Genomic DNA, 22,586 nt, shown 5'->3' with positions numbered 1-22,586 from the left:
ACAGGGCTGAGGGGGAGCTCTGAGGAAGGGCCGCATAGTGGGGACATCAGAGTGTGAGATGGACATGATGGGACAAAGGGGGACACAAAGGAGGGCCAGAAGGAATATTCCAGACAGAAGATCTCAAGTGCAAAAAAGTCTTGTGCTAGGAGGTATCATAAATTGTTCTGGAAACTGAGACTCTAGAAATACCATTCTTTGCACACTATCATCCTCCTATAGTGTTTCTAAGACGGGGTCTACTCTGGGGCCATAAATGTGACAACCTGCTCATGACACACCAGAGACCAAATTAGACAGGAGCTGGAAGAAACATACATGCTCCAATGTCCATCCTGTCCCACTGCCTTCTTTCTCAACAATTAGACCACTGCATTAGGAAAGACGGGAATCAAAATTCTATTTGGACTTTATACTAAAAGAATGACTCAAAAAAGGAAAAACTGATAAACCAACCTCATCAAAATTAAAAATATTTGCTCTTAGACTCTATGAGGTTGATGAAAAGACAAGCTACATACTGGGAGAAAGTATTTGGAAACTGCATATCTGACCAAGGACTAGTATCTACAATACATAAAGAACTCTATCAATGCAACGTTAAAAGAAAAATCAAACAGTCCAATCAGAAAGTGGACAGAGAGATGGATAAATGTTTCACTGAAGAGAATATAGTGATGGTCAATAAGTTCATGAAAAGGTGTTCAACATCATTTGCCATTAGGAACATGCAAATTAAAACTACAATGGGCCATCACTAGACACCTATTAAAACAGCCAAAATAAAAGTTAGTAATAATGCCAAATGCTGGAGAAGAGGCAAAGAAACTGGGTAACTCACACACTGCTGGTGGGTATGTAAAATGGTGCAGCAAACTCTGGAAAACAGTTTGGCAGTTTCTTACAAAACTAAACATGCATTTAATCATACAATCCAGCAGTCTCGCACATTTATGAAACTTCATGTTCACACAAAATCCTGTACACGAATGTACATAGCAGCTTTATTTGTAATAGTTGCAAACTGGAAGCAGCCAACGTGGTCTTTACTGGGTGGATGCTTAAGGAAACTGTGGCCCATCCACACCAGGAGACACCACTCAGCTTGAAAGGAATGAACTCCTGGTACACTCAGCAATTTGGATGGCTCTCAAGGGAATTATGGTAAGTGAAAAAAAAGTCAATTCCCAAAAGGTTATATAACACATGATTCCATTTATAAAATATTCTTAAAATGAAAAAATTATAAAGATGGAGAACATATTAGTGGTTACCAGGAGCTAGGGAGGCTGGGAGTGTGGGGGGTGTGTGACATGCAGGGTCCTTATGATGGAGCTCTTTGCTATCACCCTGTGGTGGTGATACACGTGATAAGACTGCAGACAAGTAAGTGTGCACACACACAAATGAGTGCCTGCAGAAACCTGAGTAAGATGAATGGCTTATACCAATGTCGATTTCCTAGCTGCGGTATTTACCATTGTGTATAGTTATGGAACGTATTAGCATTAGGGGAACTAGGAAAAGGGTACAAGGGATCTCGCTGTATCATTTTTTATGACTGCATATGAATCTACAACTATCTCAAGATAAAAAGTAAAAAAAAAAAAAAAAGGGAAAGAACAAAAAACCTTACCTAAAAATGTTTGTCAGCAACAAATGCACCTGAAGACATCTTTTTTAAATTTACTTTAATTCTTTTCCCAACATGGCAAACATGCTAAGAAAAACTCAATATTCTACAAAAAAAAAAAAAAAGTTTTGCATGATTATGCCTTTTCACAGTTCTTTGATTAATCTTCTTGGCCTCTGCAGGCTCCTGAGACAAACCACCCAAGCTCAAATCCCAGCTCCGTTACCAATTAACTACATGACTTTTGACAAGTACTTCACATTACCGTGCCTCAGTTTCTTCATCTGTGAAATAGGTATGTATAATAGCAGTCTTGCCTTATGAGCTGTTGTGGAGAATAAAAAAGGGCGCACATCTCAGGTTCTTTAGACAGTTCTTGAAGATACTAAGGGCTCAACCAAAGCCGGCTTTGCCATTACTGCCACTTACTACCATCACCGTGGTAGCTCAAGAGTCCTTGGGTCTCTCCTCAGCCTCTTAAGGTCCTCATGCCAACCTATTTTCATAGTTCTCTCAATCATAAAATATCTCCAATTTCCAATTTTAAAAAATCTAAACAAAAATTTAAAAGCCGATGTTTCTATTTGCTTGTGGTCTTTTTTCAGTGGTGGGCTGTTTCCTTCATTTCTTTGCTGGAGGAGGAATTCAAAGGTCTAATATGTGACTTTATCAGAGCATGACAGCTGGTCACAAGTCCTCGGGGAAGGTAGCCCTGTGCTCTTGGGGCAGCAGCTAGGGTCCATGCAGCTTCCAAAAATGGCCCTGGTGATGGGGTCAGGAAATGACTGATGGTCACTGGGTGACTTTGACTGGGACTCAGGCTCTGGGGACTTTCCTTGTGCTCTTTCCAAGACTGCCAGGCTCAAGAATAAGATAAAATGTTTTCCTTCTGGCTAAAACTGAAATAGGGTGGGATTAGATTAAAACAATTTGAAAAATTCTTAGTGTGGTGAAGCCAGATGAGACCTGCGTTAGTGGCTGAAAGTCTCAGTGGTACAAGTCTGATGGTAAGCTGACTCTCCTCTCTGTTCCGCTTGCTTAGATAGAAAAACATCTAATATAGAAAATGCTTGATAATTTCCCCCAAAGAAGCCATTTAGACAGAATTCTGAGCTACAGTGGAAAGCCCATTATGATGGTAAGCAGAGAACAGAGGTACTACAGGAGAAATACCTTACATTTAGTAAGCAGGGCTGACTCGTAGTAAGTAAAAAGACACATAGAAGTCCCCTCACCCATTTTCATAGAAATTCTAAGATGGGAGGAAAGAGTACACACTCATTCCTAAACCTGCTGTACTTCCAGGTTCTAGAACCCAGTTGGTGCAGGACCCCATCCATCCAAGAATCTAAGCTGAAAGTGTGCGAGTTACCCTTCATCCTTTTCTTCCCCGTTTGACCCATCATCAACAAACCCTACCACTCCATCTCTGACACAGTTCTGAATGGTCTACTCTCTCCACCTCCTTTGCCTCCAGAGTCAAGCCACCAGCATTCCTGGAATAGAACATGAGTCTCTTATACTCAACTCATTGTACTACCCCAGTGACCTTGCTGACCAGGAACCTGGCCACGACCCTCAGCACCAAGACCAGCGTTAAACCCTCTAATGGCAGCCCTAACTCTTACAATGAAATAAAATTCCCTCCCACAGCCTAGGAGTTGACCTGCCTTGTTCAGATTTGGCTTTCTTCTAGAGAAACACTTTCCTCTTAGCTGTTCACGTGACCTGCCAGGCTCCTTCCAGCCTCAGGCCTCCATGCTCATGCTCCCCTGACTGGAACACTTGTCATCTCCCCTTCTCTTTGTGTCTGTGAGTGAGGGGAGCCCATGTCTGTCCTGTTCACTACTCTTCCCCATAGCACATAGCACATGGGGACACTGAGGTGCTCAATGTGTCAAGGCATTGATGAAAGAGCCAAGTTTTTAACCATGACCTTAACTCCCTTTATGTGCTAATGTTAATTACAGAAACCACCATGTTAGGAGCAGGCTGTATTCTAAAGTATTGGGGGAAGTCATTTTTTTTTTTTTTTTTTTTTAAGGAATTCTATCTAGAGCAAGGCTTCACAACTTGGGCACTACTGACACTTTGAACAGGATAATTCCTTGTTGGGAGGGACTGTCCTGTGTATTGTAGGTGTTCAGCAGCATCCCTGGCCTCTCCCCACTATATGCTAGTAACAGCCGCCACCCAAGTGCAACAACCAAATGTTTGGAAACACTGACCAATGTCCCTGAGGTGAAAGGGAGGCTCACCCTGGCTGAGAACCACCGATCCAGAGAAAAACTAAAAATTGGTGGTTAGGACTTTAATACTGATCACAAAATACCTAATAACCCATACTTCAAATCACATTGAGCAATAATGCATTCTAACAATCAGCTAATCACCATTTACAACATTATTTCAGTGAGAACCTGCATTCTAAATCCCCAGTAAGGTTTATAAACAACCACAGGGAGGTTGGCTGGTCCATCCTGAGCGTCAACTTAGCTTTCTGCATCAGCACTATAGGTGATGTCTGATACAAGATGGCTGGCAAAGCATGGTGGGGAAGGAATGGGAGGTAAGAGAAGAGTTGGGGGAAGGCTGGGGTTCCCTCTATCTGACCTGATCTGTCTGTGTCTGGTATATGCAAACAGAAGAGAGAAACAAGGTAATGCCTTCATGTTGGGGTCTTTCGTGAAAGCACAACCCACAGAACCCTCCAACAGTCAAGCACCCTTGGTCTTTTCATGGTGTGGCACAGCCCAGGAATGAAATGTGAAGAACTGAATCTCAATATTTCCTGTCCACCGCCCACCCCTCTGACTAACGTAATGCTTGAGCTTGGAGTACCACTTCAGGAATGCAAAATGACATCCTAGTTTTTACCTGCCACACTGCAACAATATTTTCAATTATTGGTTAAACTGCAAATGCCCCATGAGTCATTTAAATAAATCTCACATGTATGAAATAGTCAATTGTGTTCTCAGAGCAATTCCCAGCTGTAAAAATAGAGCCACACGGAACATATTTTTTCTGCAGCTAATTGAAAATACTGCACATATAATGCATGATTTAAAGCACCCAGGAGGAATTTCAATTTGCATTCCCTATTTTAAAATGTACAATCAAGAGCTGTCTTAAAGTGCCCTACACATTTAAGTCAATATTGCTTGCCTGAAGCCCCAACCACTTTTACATTTTCACACTACTAATTGATGACTGAGGATTTTAATGCTCCCAGCGACTTTAAAAACAATAGTTTTAATAGGGCTGCATTTCCCCGAGAAAACAAACACTCTTAGACTTGACTGGTTCAAATCTCTGCAGCCCAGACAAAACTCTCCACACGGCAGTGAGATGCCTGCCAGGAGCAAGGGACTGTGTAGAACATCCTTCACTCAGGAATCCAAACTGCAATCTCTTCAGTGCCCACAGCACTGCCCTGGAGTGAGAAAGGATGCTTCAATATTCTTGATGATTGATCAAATGGTGGCTAGCAGAGCATGTGGCCTTAATGAGAGGGGCTGTCAGAGTAACAGGTGCCAAAGAAGGAGTGCCCAGTCAGGGGAAAGGGAGTTGCAAAATTCGCGATCATTTTCCATTTCTGCACAATGTTCATGCGTTTCCTCAGTCCACAAGAGTTTCCTTGGTCCTGCGGCCTAAGTAAGTCACAGTGGTAGAAATGACAAAATGAAGGGAAAGCACAGTCTGACCTTAATAGCTACGGGCGAACCAGAGACAGAATACTTAATGGAGTAAGAAGCTAAGTGGACCTGGTATGTAGTATTGAGACTTCCAAGCAAATGAGAAAAGTGTTAGTTAGCCTTATTTTACATTCAATAGCACCGCATTTGACCATCAGTATCTCTCTATAGGGAAGATTAGTCAGACGAGATGAAAACCAGAAAAGCAGCCATAACCTCCCCTCTCAAGACAAGAGTGACCAGCAATGGTGGCAACCGACAAGTAATAACCAAACTATCAGAAAATCACAAGCACTGGAATTTAAAGCAACAATGGACACTCGATATATATTTATTCAATAAATGACAGCACCACTCACAAATTAGTGTTGTTCCTCAGGTATGCAAACTTTAACTCCTAGCTTTTGTTCTACAAAGTTAAACAATAGAATTTAGGAAAAAATGAAAAAATGCAAAAACGACCTCTTTTAATAACTTGTCACCAAGGGCTAACGTTTTATATCTTCTGTAATTAAGACACAGACGGCCCTGCTGCTTGAGAATGAAGGCATCTACTGTGGGGAACTGTGCTGACAATACTTAGCCTCCAGTGCTGACGGACTAGGAACTTCCCCACAGGCCATTTGGAACTGACCCAGATTGAGTTCTAGGACTTGGACCATCGATTGTCCCATGTGCAAAGAACTTTCCCACGGCAAGTGGGCTTTCTAGGAAGACTTTGTCAGAGTGGGGAGTAGGCTAATTAGCTAAAGGACCATCTTCTCAGTCTTCCATCTCTTATGAGTCTGATAACTGTGAGCCTCTCTGCTCTGCAACATTCCTGTGGCTCCTGACAGAATCTGAGCTTTTCCTTGGTGCTGCACACTGTGCACCCCCCCAAGCGAGGCCACCTCAGAGGAGCCCACTTGAGAAAGTCCGCCTCTCTGACATCATGGAAATAAAATACGACAACCTTCACTGACCCATCTTGTGTTTTCCTTATTCCTTTGGCACCACTGGGTACTTATTTATGATCTTTTTTTTCCCAAGCAAACAAGAGGAAGGTAGGAAAGGGCTGAATGTGTGCTGAGGAGCCTGAGAAGGAAGAAGGGGCGGGAAGAGAGCAGTATGGCTTCATCGGCCTCCAGAGCCACCTCCATCCCCTGGGAGGTTCAAGGACACAGTTCAGGAAAGAAAGGCTTAGGGAAAATGGACAGGCAGCATCTCTCCTACCCTCCCTCTAAATAGATTAATGATGTTGTATTAATGGGTTCGGTTGTGGACACAGAGCCATTAGGCTCCATTTTTCATTAGATGGCTCTGGGGCAGCTTTGAGGTAAAGTTTTGGGAGCCCCCAGAAGTGATCCTGTGACACCTGGGCACACTTTTCTCTCTCTTCCCTCAGTTCTGTATCTAGTTCTGGTGAGTAAGCCCCCTCTTTACCCAGGCGTGGCTTGAGAGACCCAAACAGGCTAACCCCATCTAAATCTCTCAGAACGAGTTTTTGGTATTTATTACAAATGCAATAGTCATGCAGGGGAGGTTGGGAATAGGTGTAAGCTTCCCTGGTCCCCTCATTTTAACTTCTGGGGGGAAATCATCTGAGGCAGACATCTTCTGAAATCAATACATGTAACTAGAGGCACAGGATCTGGAGATACTTCTGAATTAGGAGGAGGGAATAAGGGATGGGATAAGATAAGAGAAAATAGTTAATAACTTTAAGAAAATCTCTTCTGCCATGATCTCAGATTCTCTGCTCACTTCTTTCAGTACAAAGAGTTTATAAACAAACAAAATCCCAAAGTAATATTTTAAAAAGATGAACCCTCTATGTTTACATGTTTATATCCGGCAAGCAACCATGGAATGAGCAAAGTTCTGCAAAGCTCAGAAACCATCTGACGTGATGGGAAGCACGATTCCAAACTTGGCTTTAGCTACCCAAGTCCTGAGGTTCTTCCTTTAGCCTGACTTTATTTCTCTTGCTGAGCTCCCCGCTAATGCCTTCTGAAAGGATTTGGAAGGGGGTATGTTCAGCCAGTTCACAGCAGAAACCTGCGTCAGCATGAACACAATTGGGGGATGGGCCTACAGTCTAGTCCTGGGCCTGCCCGCATCGGACAGATTGCACTGGCTGAACTGCATAGACTGTGACTCAGTTTCTTCATCTGTAAAATCAATGACAACCCCCCTCTCCCATCCTATCCCTCAGAAGGTTGCTATGAGGATCACAGAAGGCTCCATCCTGGGCAATAACGTGACAGCTCTTACGCATCGCACAGCTTTTCCTCACAAGAGCAGCTTTTTACTTCCCCACATCCAGTGCTAAGGCAGAAGAACAAGGAATTCTGGAATTAAAAATCGGTGACATAATGAAAGTTCTCCTTATTTCAGCCTAAACTCTGCTGTAAGACATTGACTGCATGGAGGGATCTCTAGGGATGGGGGGTGCTGCACTTCTTTGGTTATGAAGTCACATTTTATGGGGGGAGAACCGAATCCCCAATATCTCATAAGCAGCTACGGAAACGACGTTCACTAACAACGGAGCCAGGGAGTAGCTGCACAGGAAATGGGTGGAGGGAAGGGCATTTATAGAGCTCCTACTGCGTTCCCAGCCCTGTGAACATGTCATCTCACAGAATCTCACATAAGCCCCTCCGGATACAGCTGAGGTAACACAGAGGCAAGAAGACTGACTAATCTGCCCACATCACACAGCAAAAAAACCACACGGATATAGCCCACAAGTCAGATGCTGCCAGAGGCTTCTCCCAAACAGGGCAGAGCTGCTCCTGTCGCCTGCTTCTTCCTTGTCCAATCCCTGGTCCTTTCATTTCCTGTCAGAGCTCAGCACTGGCACTGACCCCATTCCTGAGCTTTCGTCTTTCCTTTGGCTCCCATATGGTGTTCCCAGCATATCTGATGACCCTCTTCCACACTGGGAAGACACCCTGTCTCATAAGGTGAAAGTCTTTTCTTCTTTAAGTTCTAATCCCCATATGTGCTTGAGTTGATGGTTAGCTCCCATTTAAGACAGACCTCTTTTTCCCCAGTGAGAAGAGCCCCAACACCTCCCGTTCCCGCCCACTTGAGTTTTGGTCAACCTGACTAAATAAACTTCATGAACATGCGGAATCACGTATATTACGATCTAGAAATGGCACTTTTCTTTCCGGTCTCCCCTTCCATGACGCAATTTTACTCGGCGTTTTCCCAAACATCTTCTCCAAGCCTGTCATCACTCTGAGTTGTCTAACAACTTTCCCAAGCACATCCTCTTTTTGTCCAAGCTGCCTATGATACAGCACTTTTCAAATCTATGTGTCATGCTGTCACTGAAAAAAACCTCTCCTAAGCCATAAGAAGCTTTTCGTAGGCCTTCAGGACAGTTGCCTCTTAGAAGAAAATACATACAGGATTGCCATGTTACGGCATGTTACTGTGTGACTTTTTAAAGTGGCTTATAGTCTTCATGAAACTTCATTTAACTGAGAATAGCTATCTCCTCGGAAAACCCATTTCTTCTCCTTTCCAAACACAGAGCTAGGGCTACACTTCCTAGCCTCTGTTGTACGTGGGAGTGTCCGTGAGACTGAAATGTATTTGATGAAACGGGAACAGGAGTGATATATGCCATTCTCAGAGCTGGCCCACCAAGAGCCGCCATATGCAATCCTCCGTGATCTTTCTGCTTCCACCAGCTTGACGCTGACAAGCATCATGACCTTGGAAACCACCTGCTAAATCAAGTGGAGCCAGAAGGTGGAAAGAGGCTGGCTCCCTGAATCACCAGGTTTGGAACAGACGTGCCCATTTCGGGCATTATGCAAGTGGAAGTTTGTGCCACAGTACGTATTTGGGAATATTTATTATAGCAATCAGCATTATCTTAATGAACACAGCATTCAAAATTAGGCAATTGAGAAGTCATGACCTCAGGAATAATTACTAAATCTGTATTCTAATTCTGTGCCTTTTTTTTTTTTTAACCCTCTTGCATGGTACAACCTCTATGAGTCTTCAGAATAAATACTGATTAAAGGGATGGCAGGCTTATGTGCTCTTCTCCCTTTGTTCCCAAGACTCATTCATTAGTCTCATCCATCCAGGGCTTTTGGTGAACTCTGACTAATGAACTTATCATGATCTTTGCAAATGGGAGACTTTGAAAGGCCCCTAAAATCTAGCAACCCTGAGGAATGATTCTGGGGAAAATTTTTCCTTTTGTATTCACGCACAGAGTTCTCAAATTAGAAAACACTTCTTTTCACAGAGAAAAATTATACATTTTGATGCCTTTTAATGACTGACTAAGTAATCACTTTGGCACTTTTGCCTTGCGTGCCTGCCCCGGAAGAGACCCAGCTCTCATGCAGTTTTACATTCTCAAGTGTCTTGTACTCATGGGCATTCAATGAAAGGGAAGTTGTAATGCTTTACCCCTTTGCAAAGTTGCCCACTAAAATTCAATTCAATTCAATTCAATTTTTTTCTTTCTTTCTTTCTGAGAACTGATCTCTCCTCCATGAAGGAGTTATCTCCTTGTATTTACTCATGGAGAGCACCTGAGACACTAAATGGCCTACTCTTATTATTATTACAAATTAGTAAGTAGCAATCGACAAAATTTAGAGCAAAAAGGGATTTGTGGAGAGTAAATACAAAAGGAAAAAAATAAGGACTGCATTACCCATGAGGGCTATCTAGACATTTGCGTTTATCAGCTACTTGACAACATTTCACATTGTGCATAGACTTAACTCTCCCATGCATGACTACTGGCAGTAACTGATATTTAAGAACCTTCTATCAGTAAAGGGCTTTAGCATTAGCACTGCTGAGCCTCCTACACTCCCAGAAAGCTGGGCATTCCTACCTTTACTTCATGCAGAAGGAAACAGAGACCCAGAGACTATCCATCACTTGCCCTCATTCCCGAATCTCATGGACCCTCTGGATTCTTCATCTACAGAGAAGCCTTGGGTTGCCAGCCTTTCAAGGCTGTCAAGAGAAAGCAGGGGGAACACGCCTTTAAAGAGCTTCCACAGCCCATGACTCATGGTGGCCCCACAACTCGGCTAGTCATCGGGGTCACACACTGCTCTCCTGGAGTCCTTCCTCACAAAGAGGGAGGGGCGAGGGCTTCTGCGCAGCCTTTCCAGTGACTGACTCCACACTAACTCCCTCCGGTCTGGTCTCCTAGACATCTCATGCAAAGCACTCATTCTGGCTGTGTAGTACTGACCTAGTGCAGTACTGAGGGTCAGTCAGACTGATGGGTCTGCTCCAGGGGAAGAAGAATTGATCACCATGGTACTTGATGATATAAAAAGCTAAACAACTTTGAGATATTTTTACTGCTGCCCTGAAATCCTCTACAGAAAATGTACCGCCTTTTTTGCGTCTACCCAGGACAGTGTACCACAGTTTCTGAACTGTTAAAGCATCACAGATACACCCTTTCTAATGGAAACATATATGCCCCTCAAAGGTCAACTGATGTTGTGGAGACTTCTGCATCCCTCAGAGCACCTGGCTGAAAAACTAGTTTCTAAACCAAATGCACCCAAACACAATAGGGCTGCCACTCTGAAGTCTTGTGTGGGGCAGATGCATCAGGAATAAGTCTTGGGGAATCTCTTTACTCTCTGGGAATAATCCTCTTCAGGAAGATGGGGCTGAACAACACAGAGAAGAGGAGACATAAATCAGCCAAGTGGTTCTAAGGGATGGATGGTGAGTGTCCCTAAGTCAGCGGGGAACTCTGAGAGCTAATCAAGGGGAGATGACGGGTGATGGCAGTTCTGGTTGCTGTACCCAGACGTGGTGACTGCAGAGGCAACAAGGGATAGGAGCAGAGACCCGAGTTCTCAACCTGCCTCAGTTCTGATCTTGCCAAGTGATTTAAGTCACTATTTGTTATCTCCCTGTATGTGAAGGAGGGACAGTGCTAGCTTTCTCTACAAAGAAGGGAATAACCTCATCAGCTCCATTCTCCAGCTCTGGAAATGAAGCCCAGAGAGGAAAATACTTTGTGGACATCATATGACTAATTGTAGAGCTGGGGTTTAAATGCAGGTTCATCCAGTTCCCAAGTTCACCTTGTCCAGGATGCTCTGACCTCTCACGTGTGGAGCTCTGCACTGTTGCTCAGACACCACTGTCTAGTCTCAGTCACTCCCTGAAAACAATATTTCAGGATGAAAGACCTGCGGAGATACACAGACTTGGAGTGAATATCCCATGGGTCAGATTCTCAGTAGGGTGCTCCACATACGCTAATTTCTGTTTTCTTGCCTGCCAGCTAGGACTAATTTCAACCTTCCAAGGGTAGCTGAGATTCAATAAGCTCATGTATAAAATGTGCCGAACAGTACTTGACACACTGATGATCCACGCTCTTTCATTTATTTCCTTTTTCCCTTTTGGCCTCCTCGGAGTCAGGTACTGTGGAAAGAACCCAGGAGGATAAGAAAGACCAAAAATCCTCAAGGGTTCCTAACAGGGCAGATAAGACACAAAAAACCACAACACAAGACAGAGAGAAAGACAAAAAGCATGATTTTGCCACTGTACTTGGAAAAAATACACACTTATCCTACCCAAAAGAAATTGTAGGTTAATGAATAACACACATGCATGGAAACAACTATGTGTTCAGTACTTGCTGCATTAATTCACCATGAGTATGATCAGCACTTTGATAATCGTGATTTACCACTGTGCTGCCCAAGGACAGGCTGGCTATGCATACTTTGGCATCTCTGGCCAATCCTCTAAATTGCTGTTTTAATTAAGTGTCATTAAGAAATGAACACAGGTTTGGCATGAGATGATAGGAGTCTATCAGTAAATTAATTTCAAAGAGAAAATCCACACCTTTAGGGAAAGGAAGCTCTCTTTATAATTAAGTCATCACACAGAATCAGTCTCCCTGCCACCTCGTATTTCATTGTCCGAGCAACAATTCAGGTGTGGGCATACACTGCGTGCTGTACAAAGTCCCAAATGGCTACCTGCCAGTAAAATTCTAAAATATCTTATTAATGGCAGCAGAAAATATATTTCCTATCCGGGAAAGTTTGCTGGGGCTCGTCCAACATTCATAGAACTCTTCCGTATACAGAGAGAATCAAATCATCATTAAATGACTATGTGCTGAAAGTATAGTCAGTATGTGTTCAAAAATGATTATTTCTGGGTTTTTGGATATCAGTGGATATGAATGGATATGGGACTTTTTCACAGCCTGGAAAATAAGAACAGAAAGAGAAGACTCTGGGTACCACATTTGCAAAGACCCAGATATTAAACCAAATAGATTCTTTTTCTGCTGCAGAGACATTTATTCATTCTTCATAACTAACATACATATATAAAAGCATCCAAGCTGACAGGGCTAGCCTGCAGTGTGGCCCTAGAAAGACCTTCTGGTAACACAGCTGTTTACATTTCCTCACACAGGTTTAAGAGGGAGTTTATTACCGGCACTGGCCATTCTCGGCCCCACAGCCAGTACTGGAAGAGCCGGAAGGCTGGCGAAAGGACCGATGACCAGCTGATTGCTGGGAGTGCTCCCTACAGAGACCATTACGGGTCTGGAAACCAAACATATGAATACACACAGCAAGCCCCTCATTCACTGGATCAAAGACACGACAACAACCGGAGTGCCAGAGAAGAGAAATGCTTACCTGGACAACTGTGGCACAGAGAACCCCACCACCAGGAAGGCAGCTCTGTTCCGGCCCCTGGGCTCCGCACCTAAAGCATACATTCCGCTGCCTCCTTCCAAACTTAAGACACAGTTCCCTTCACGTCCAACTCACCAATGAAGAAACGGGGGCTCAGAGAAGTTTACAGCCTCCTGACCCCAAGCTAGTAACTGACAGAATCTAGATGCAGACCAGTCTATTGGCCTCCAAACCCTCCATACACTTAAGTACTATACTACACTAAGGAAGGAAAGGGACGGGGGATGGAAGGGAAAGTATACCATTTAGATACACAAATTTTGGGGGGGAAAAGGTAACTATTAAACAAACAAACAAACAAACTATAAAGGGTACCTGGGTAGCTCAGTTGGTTAGGTGCCTGACTCTTGGTTTTGGCTCAGGTCATGATCAGGGTCATGAGATTGAGCCTAATGAGCTGGGCATGGAGGCTGCTTAAGATTCTCTCTCCCTCTCTTCCCCTCTGCCCCTCATCCCCCTTCCTGTGTGCCTGCTGTTCTTTTTCTCACTCTCAAAAAAAAAAAAAAGTTATAAAAACAAAAATTAAATCTCAAACAATGTTCTAAGCTAAACCTCCACACCTTTGTGAAGTTCAAGTAGGTATTTTTTTTAAAGATTTATTTATTTATTTGAGAAAGCATGCACCACAAGTCGGGGGAGGGGCAGAGGGCGAGGGAGATTGGATCCTCAAGCTGACTCCAGGCTGAGCAAGGAGCCCCACCAGGAGCTTGATCCCAGGACCAAGATCCTGACATGAGCCAAAAATCAAGAGTCTGCCCCTCAACCAACAGAGCCACCCAGGTTCCCCTCTATCTTCTAAAAGTCATGTCACTGCCGTTGTTTGGTTACCTCGACTTTTACCCTCAGCCCAAGTTATTCCCTCCACTCTGGGTAAATGCACTCTACCCTTTCAGTTTAAAGGTCAGTACTAATTTTAGAGTTTGAGTCCTGGGGGGGGGGGGGAAGTGTCTAAGAAATAAACTGGGCAGGGGTGTGGGGCAGCAACAGGTCTAAAAATAATACTTCCAAGGGAAGGCAAAAATATTAGCTTCTTTCAGTGAGTTCTGGTTGTGTCACTGAAGGTTATCTAGCAGCCAAAGTGAGAAGATGGTCTTTTGAAAGGAGGCATGTTGTTTGACAAGCACTTATTTTGAAAAGCTATAGATATTGATGAGATATAAATCTTTGAAAATTCACGGTATCAGCTCACAGTTCACACAGTTACACACCTGGGCTCAGGCTCTGGCACTGACACATACAGGCTGGAGATAGGGCCAAGGATACTTCAGCTGCTGCCAACTCCTCTTTCCCAACTGAGCGAGCGGAGGATACTATCTGTCCTACGGGCACAGATGAGGCTCCAGGAGACAACAGAGAGTCTCTGGTCAACTGAAAACAAGTACTACTGGCAGTTGGGGTAACTAGTCTGCCCAGCACACCCCTCTCAGTACTCTCTCCCCTCCTGACCATAGGTTTGAACATGTGACTCAGACTCTGGCCAATCACAGTATCCCATTCCTCTTACCACAGCCATTGGTCCAGGGAAACGCAAATGACACCAAACTGAGCCAATCAGAATGCCTCCCTAGGATTTTTCTACCTGGAACTGGAAGGAAGCCCCTCTTCCCTCTTGGGTCATTAGGCTGGTCCCTGAGAGGACGAAGACCACCTGCAAAGAGACACACATGGAGAGAAGAGCACCCCAAAGCCCTGAGTCTCTGGTTTCAGTCACCTCCGGGGCCAGAGGCACCCCCACCATCTCAGGGTCTGTGGCGTAAGCCACTAGGTCCTCCCTTGCACCCCATCTTTTTGCATCACTTACACTGATTGGGTTTCTGCGCTTGTAACCAAAAGATAAGGCAGTCGTTAATAGCTCATATAATCGGAACAGTGACCAAACCAACATGATCGTTTCTTCCTAAGCAGATTCCTTATTTCAAGAATGAGAAATAAATTTAGTAGAAGAAGCAAGCACTGCCTTTATTTATACAGCATTTTCTCAAAAGAAAGGAAGAAAAATCCATTTTCATTTGCCGTCACCTTAGTCATTTTCAAGTGGGCTTCATGTTGGGTGTTAAACGCTCTCACATACCCACACCCACTTTCAAGATTTGGTCCATAAAAACTTAGAGGCAAAAACAAGTGGTTATTTTCCCTGTAGCTATATTAGTTGGCACTAAATAGAAAGGAAAGTTGGTGGGGGGGGGGGGCGGGGAGAAAGCACTGATGCTATTTTTGGTATGCTCTTAAGAGAAATTCCCCAGGTTACCAGAGTTCTCACTGCAGCAAGTGGGGGAGGGCATTACAACAACAAAACAAAGTACATTTCCCAAGATTTGCAGTTGCTACAAGAAACCCTTTCTGCCTTTTCATAGGATTTTTTTCTCTTTTATATTAAAATCTCCTCCACACTATCTTTCTCCCAAGAATTGACTAGCAAAAATAGAAAGGTACAGTGGGTTCTGATTCTGGAATTATCCCTCCTGAGGCAAAGGGCAACAATGTCTGAGGTCAACCTGAAGCGAGAGCACGAGGTGTTCCTGGGCTGACCTTGAACTGGGGTGTGCACCCCAACTTTGAAGGAACTCAAGGATGAAACAGGGGACATATTTGTCCAAATGCAGGAGTGGAATTGCAAACAGAGGACTTCTCAGGCTCAGTGTACATCCACATGCACAAAAAAGAGCCCCAGAAGCAACGCCAACTTCTCTGGACTGGGCTTACATCCAGACCTAGAAACCTAACAGCAGAATAAGGGGAGAATCATTGACTGTGTAAATAGACTTGCCCTGTTGGGTGAAAGGCAGCATTTCTCAAAAGAGAAATAAAATCCTACTACTCTTTCAGTGCTCTTAGACAAACTGTGAACTTAGAGATAAGAAATAAGCTAAAGATATAGTTTATTGCCTTTGCCTCTATTCTACACCTAAGGGTAATTTTTTTTTTTTAACCCAACATTGACTTTCAGATCAGACATGCCATCTACTAATGAGGAAAAATGGTTTGGGAAAGAGAAGATAGGCACATTCATGGAGAGAGACAGTGGTTTACAAAGAAGATCAAGTATAGGGAACCCAATTTATTTAACATTTTTAAACGCCTTTAAGTGGGAATATAAACTAAATCTCCATTTTGGCCCTTAACACTATTTCTGAATACTAAAGAGCCAAGCTGAATGATTTCATAAACTTAAAAGAGAAAGAGAGAGAGAGATGATAAGAATTTCATGTAGATAAATATAAAATAATGCATTTAAGAAAAAATTTCATCTAGATCTGATCTTTATGAGAAAGCTAGACCAAAAAGGAAAATAAGTTATAGATTGTCTTATTTTTTTTAATTTTATTTATTTTTTTGAGAGAGAGACTCCTCACTGAGCATGGAGCCCAATAAGGGAATTTACCTCACAACCCTGAGCTCATGGCCTGAGCTGAAATCAAGAGTTGGATGCTTAACTAGCTGAGTCACCCAGGCGCCCCAGGTTGGTTGTTCTTTTTTTTTTTTTTTAATGACATCTTTGATTTCATCACACCCATTGTATAGACAAAAGAATTAAGTTCTAGATGATTAACTATACAAATCATTGGCAGCACAGCCCAGACCTCTCCCAATGTAGGGCTCTTTCCATCCAACTTGACTGAAGATATTAGTCAAAAAACTAGCAAGGAAAAAAAAAAAAAGTCAGCTAGAGGGCATGCATCACATCCGTTAAAAGGTTAACGGAAGCCAGAGAGAATTCTTCTACCTTGTACAAGCCACAAAATAGGGAGTACAGCCCAACCAGTGGATCTCAAGGAAGACAGAACCAAGCCAAAAGAGGTTCAGATACGGATAACTGAAGTGACTATAGGGATAGAAGTACTCCTGGGTTAGACTTTTGCTTTTTTTCTAAGTACGTTCTATCTCAAAAATCATGACTGATCAAAAAGACTTTGATTTTTTAATTTCTTAAAAATTTTTCTGCTGTGAACCTATATATATTTACTGCAGAAGTACCAAAACAGAAGTAGAGGTCCTGGTGTGGTGGGGGCAGGGGGAAGTTCCCCTTCAAGTCCAAAAGACAAGTATTCTTTCGTAAAGACTTTAGTAAACTTAGGAAAAATATAAATATGGTTCAGTTCAGATAGCCATTAAGTGCCTTTGGATCATGCACCGCTATGAGACCAAATGAAGCTAAAACACAGACCCGTCTTCATTGCACTTAGAGTCTAGTGGGGAAAGCATGTAGCTACAACACGGTACCCACCATCAGAGAGGCCTCCCCGGGGTAGAACGTACATGTGTGCACACATGCCACACATGCCAGAGAGGGTTGGGGGTAGTGATTTTCAGGAAAGAGGTTATGGAACAGATGACTCCGGACCTGAGTCTTGAAAAGGGGGAAATTAGCCAGACAATGAATGCAGAGGATGGAGAAAGAGAATTCGAGGCCGAGGTCCAGTAGGAGCACAGGCAAAGAGGCATGGCAGCCCCACGGTGTGAGGAGCTTGCAGGCAGCTCGGTTTTGCAAGAAAATAAAGTTTGGGGAAGGGCACTAGGCGGGGAGGCGGGGAGGAGTGGAAGGAAACTTAGACATTGTTAGGTCATTGCAAACGGCCAACAGACCAAGGAGTTGCTGGAAGGATGGTGGGGCGCCGTGGCAAGTGCTCCGGCTGAATGTGGAGAAGTTCCGCGACACAAGGGTCCAAGGAGTGACCTCAGGAGCACAGTGTAGGACTCTGGGCATCAAGGGTTAACTGGAGCCTGCCATGTTCCATGGGTCTCCCTACTGTGGAATCCACTGCGTCCCATCTGCTCCCAGAGCGATTGCGAGGAGGCAGGAGGGTGGTGCGGTCGGTGGGAGGGGTTTACAAACAGCAGAGATGGCATCTTGGCACAGGTGAGGTAACACCGGAATTATGTACTCCCCATTCTCCCTACAGGAGTTTAAGGTGTGCTGAGAAAAGGAGGGACAGTACCTCGTAGAGACAATAGCTTCCCTTTGCACTGGAGCTACCAGACCAGATACAACACAGCCTCTCCTTCCAAGTCAGGGTTTGCCCCAAAGGCAAGAGGGAAGCTGAATCTTTATCAGGAGGGACCCCAGACGATTTGGATTTCGAGCAGCCGAGGGAAGTCACCCAGCATTGATGTGGGATACGGTGGAAAGGGGTACATATGGTAGGATGTAAGAAATCTGGCGGGAGGCTGCACAGTTAGGCACCAGGGTTTCACAGGTTGCTGCTGGCCTCCTGGCCTATGGCTGCTAACTCAGAAGCCTGTGGGAGCCGGGGGCTACCATAAATGAGGACCACGGGTCCAGGGAGAACTAGGAAGCAGGCAACAGCCAGGGGAGTTGGGTGCTGGAAACTCCATGCGAGCCAAGTGTTGCCACGTGGGAATGGAGGCCTTGTGTTCCAGGTCTTCTGATTTTTTTTTTTTTTTTTTTTTAGATTTTATTTATTTATCTGACAGAGAGAGAGATCACAAGTAGGCAGAGAGGTGGGGGTGAGGGGTGGGAAGCAGGCTCCCTGCTGAGCAGAAAGCCTGATGCAGGGCTCAATCCTGGGACCCTGAGATCATAACCTGAGCCAAAGGCAGAGGCTTAACCCACTGAGCCATCCAGGCACCCCAGGCCTTCTGATTTTTAAGAGAAGCTATAAATGCAAGTGGCATTTTAAATATTTCTAATAATAACTCAATTTCTCTATACTTTGTGCAGGCCAACAACACATCTGCCAACTGGAAATGGCACACTGGCCACCATTTTGCTGGTTCCAGACTTGGAAGCAGGGCCAGGCCACCATGACTACAGCAGAGGGCAAGGTGACTTCACAGCACGGAGAAGCAATATGGGGGGAGTGACTGCATGTGGGGAGCGCTGGAGATGTCCAGCCTTCCCAGAAGTTTTCTGCTTTAACATCCTGGTGACTAGCAGAGCCGCCACCAAAAAAAAAAAAAGAACAAAAAAAATATTTTTGGCTGATGATGGAATGGGTATGGGGAAGATGGTAAGAACTAAACTCAGTCAGTCTTGGACTCACTCTGGGATTTTTTTTTTTCCTACAAGGTGTGGATGGGTAAGCACTGGACTGCAGGTAACTTGCTGGACATTATTCTGGAGACAGCTGAAGCTTGGGAAAGTGCTTCACTGAATAACTCTATACAGAGCAGAACAGAGATCAGGACAGAGCCCTGGGTAACTCCGGGAGGTACTGGAGAGGCAATGGAGACAGAGGGAAAACCAGGCACTAGGAAAGAAAGAGAAAGTACCAGAAAGGAAGGAAAGGTCCATATCCAATGCCACAGGGAAGTCTAGAGAGAATCTGCAGGATTGCTGTTTAGGAATTGCGGGGTCTTCTACTCTGGGGAGCCCCTGGCCAGCTCACAGGGAGCTAAGAGAGCAGAGAATGGGGGAAATGTTAACTTATTTGAGAAGCTGGGGAGACCCAACGGTTGCTGGAGAGCAGGTGGGGGCACAGGGACAAGGGAGATCATGGCATTCTAAAAATAAATACTGTCCAATTAGAAAAGCGTTCATGGGGAGACACCAAGCAGTGCCCACCAAGGGAGGCCTTCTCTCTAATTTTCCCAGAGTTTCCTGCCCCAACTTGATTTTTCTTCTATTATTCTACCCAATTCATTTTATCATAGCATAATTATGTTTGCTTTTCATCTGTTTCCTCCCACAAGAATGATAGTTCCAAGACAGCAAGGATCTGCTGTATTTATCACACTTCAGGGCCAGGCAGGCACCTGGACACAGTAGATTAGTTGAAGAAAATGTCCTGGATGAGGGGGTAAATTTGGAAAAGTCTGTAGGAGGGAAATGGAGTAGGACATGGACAGACTTCAGTTCAGTGGCCCCTACTTTCCAGGTAGAGTGGGCCATGAAGCCACCTGTTAAACTGGGAGGAGGGAGGGGAAGAGGTCTCTTGTATTGAGGAAGAGTTGCAATAGGAGCACCAGTTGGCAACCTGGAAGGCAGGAGCTTGTGACTGAGACATTGAGATGCTGATGTTTCTGATTTCAGAAGATGAGCATCTCTGAGCGAGGACAAGATTTAGATATAGTTAGAGGACTCAGTTGCTAGAGTGGCTGGAGGTCACTGGATTTGAGATGGTCAAGGAAGTGGCAACAGACAGCATTCCCTACATGGACTTTGGGACCAGAGGGGGAGCAAAAGCCCAGGAGCCAAAGTCCCTGGAGGAGAACGACTGGCTGGCAGAGGATGGCTACACCGAAGGGTAGGTGGGACACGGTTCATTTCCAACTCTCTTTTTTATTTTTTTATTTTATTTTTTTTTATTTAAAAGATTTTATTTATTTACTTGTCAGAGAGAGAGCGAGCACAGGCAGACAGAATGGCAGGCAGAGGCAGAGGGAGAATCAGGCTCCCTGCTGAGCAAGGAGCCCGATGTGGGACTTGATCCCAGGACGCTGGGATCATGACCTGAGCTGAAGGCAGCCGCTTAAACAACTGAGCCAGCCAGGTATCCCCATTTCCAACTCTAATACCTCAGTCTCTCTCTGGTATTTATTCACCCATGTGAGGAACTTCAAAACTAACGTCCTTTGGAGACTGAGTCAGTTTTGTTCTTTTAAAATTACACTAATATATGAAGTCATAGGGGGCAGAGATTTTCTGCATAGATTCATTTTTGTTTAGCATAAAGGACGTATGACATCTTTATGACCTTCAGTAACTGCCCTACCCTGTACAATATTTTAAAACATCATTTTAATTTAGAATCAAAATTTGGGGGTTGAAAGGATCCTTAGATTAGTTAGGCTAACACCTTCATTTGCATAGCTGAAGATAATTTTTGCTGAAATACCGCAAACAGAAATACTCATTTAGATATGCAGACAGCATTGAAAGTATCTTCAATTTTTGAAGTGTGCTTTAGATATACAAATTAGCAATGCTTACATTCCTTCCAGTTATCTCTGCTCAACTTTGGATATAAAACCTCCAAAGTATAAAATTATCACGTAAATTGTTCCCAAACAGTTCAGAGAAGTAAACTGCTTCCTGGCTTAAAAGAACAGTCAGACCTTCAAACACCTTTTTATGTTGATGCTAAATATAAGAACGATCCCTGCAAAGTGGTCAAAGCAAGACACAGCAGCATTTCAGATTTTTCAAGAGAGACACACATGAAGATTATTTTTCGTTCATTAAAACACTAAAACCGTCAATAACATCTCCCATATCACCTGAAGATGGGGTGCTGTCTTATGTAATAGGAGCCTTCTATCCCCGATCAGTTCGTAGGCAAATGAAATACCTGATTCCGCCCAGAATTTCTGAGGACTTTCACCTTACCTGTAGCCACTAATCAATGTCTCGATTCCTATTTCTACAGATGATGAAAATAGCAAAATTCTGCTCCATAGGGTTGAACTGATCGCCAGAGGCCAATTTAAAGGCTCTCCCCCCAAACACCGGTCACCCCCACCCTGCTTGGGCAGCGGTAACGACAAGAGTCGGTTTGTCTTTTTCCCCATCGGGCAGCGCACACGCAAAGTACAGGGTAGAGGAAGCCTGCCTAGTACGTGGGTACCTCAGGTTCAGGGTCACCGGCGCCGGCAAGGATGCGCCGGTACAAGCAGCGCGGGCCCCGGGGCTCCCAGCTGCAGGCACACCTGGACGCCACAGCCGTCGCGCCCCCTCCTCACCCGGCCCGGGTCCTCCTCGGGCTCCCCGCGGGCCAGGTACAGAGCCGGGCGCGCACGCAGTCTCGGCCGAGGCAGCCCGAGGGAGACTGAGAAAGTTCCTCCGCCTCGACGTCGCCGCCCCGGGGCCCCGCTTGCCCCGCTTGCCCCCCACGCCCCGCAGCCTCCGGGCCGGGCGCAAGGTCGCCGAGCGGCAGGCGCGCAGAGCCCCGGGACCGTCGCCGGCGCAGGGGGCACGCGGGCCGCGCCCCTCCAGCCCCCGGGCGCCCGCGATCGGCCGCGGGGCGCGCAGCCGGTACTCACCACCCCTCGCACGATCCCCAGGTGGCGGCGGCGGAGAGCGCCCCGAGCCGGAACCGGAGCCGGAGCCGGGTGGCGGCGGGGCGGAGAGTCGGAGGACGGAGAGCGGCGGCGGCGGCGGCGAGGCAGGTCGGGGGAGCAGAGAGGCGGCGGCGCCTGCACTCGATGCGCAGCCCGAGCTGCCCGGCAGTCCCACAGCGCTAGCTGGGCGGCCGCGGCGGCGGGGGCTTTATCGCCGCCCGCCCCGCCCCCGCCCCTTCCTGCCGCCCCCGCCCCCGGCCCGCCCCGCCCCGCCTTCCCGCCGCCTCCTTTGTGTGCCAGCGGGCCGCAGCGTCCCCGCGCCCGCACGCCGGGACGCCCCCACTCCGGCCGCGGCCTCGCGGATGCCGCCCCCAAGGGCTCCACGTCGTGGGGTTGCGCCCGGAACGCGCCGGGAGACGCGCCGAGCCCGGGGTGCGGCGCCAGTCCCCGCCGAGCTGCACGTGGGTCGCCGGGGTCCGGGTGTGTGTGGGGACAGGGAGGGACCCAAGGGCTCACGGCGCGTCCCGGGGACGCAGGCAGGTCGTCTTGGCCGCCCCC

At 45.7% G+C, this 22,586-nt stretch overlaps 1 protein-coding gene across 1 annotated transcript in view; it reads right to left on the bottom strand.

The window, feature by feature from the left end:
* Positions 1-22,269, bottom strand: part of SERPINE2 (serpin family E member 2) — a 61,337-nt gene extending 39,068 nt beyond the window's left edge. The window contains exon 1 of the mRNA XM_082690411.1: positions 22,011-22,269. The gene's annotated coding sequence lies outside the window, so the exon portion shown is untranslated. The remainder of the gene's footprint in view (positions 1-22,010) is intronic.
* Positions 22,270-22,586: the final 317 nt, after the last annotated feature.

This window comes from Mustela nivalis (genome assembly GCF_964662115.1).
Source record: "Mustela nivalis genome assembly, chromosome: 11".
Lineage (NCBI taxonomy): Eukaryota > Metazoa > Chordata > Mammalia > Carnivora > Mustelidae > Mustela > Mustela nivalis.
Note: the sequence above shows the minus strand (reverse complement) of the source record. Positions and strands in the feature narration are given on the sequence as shown.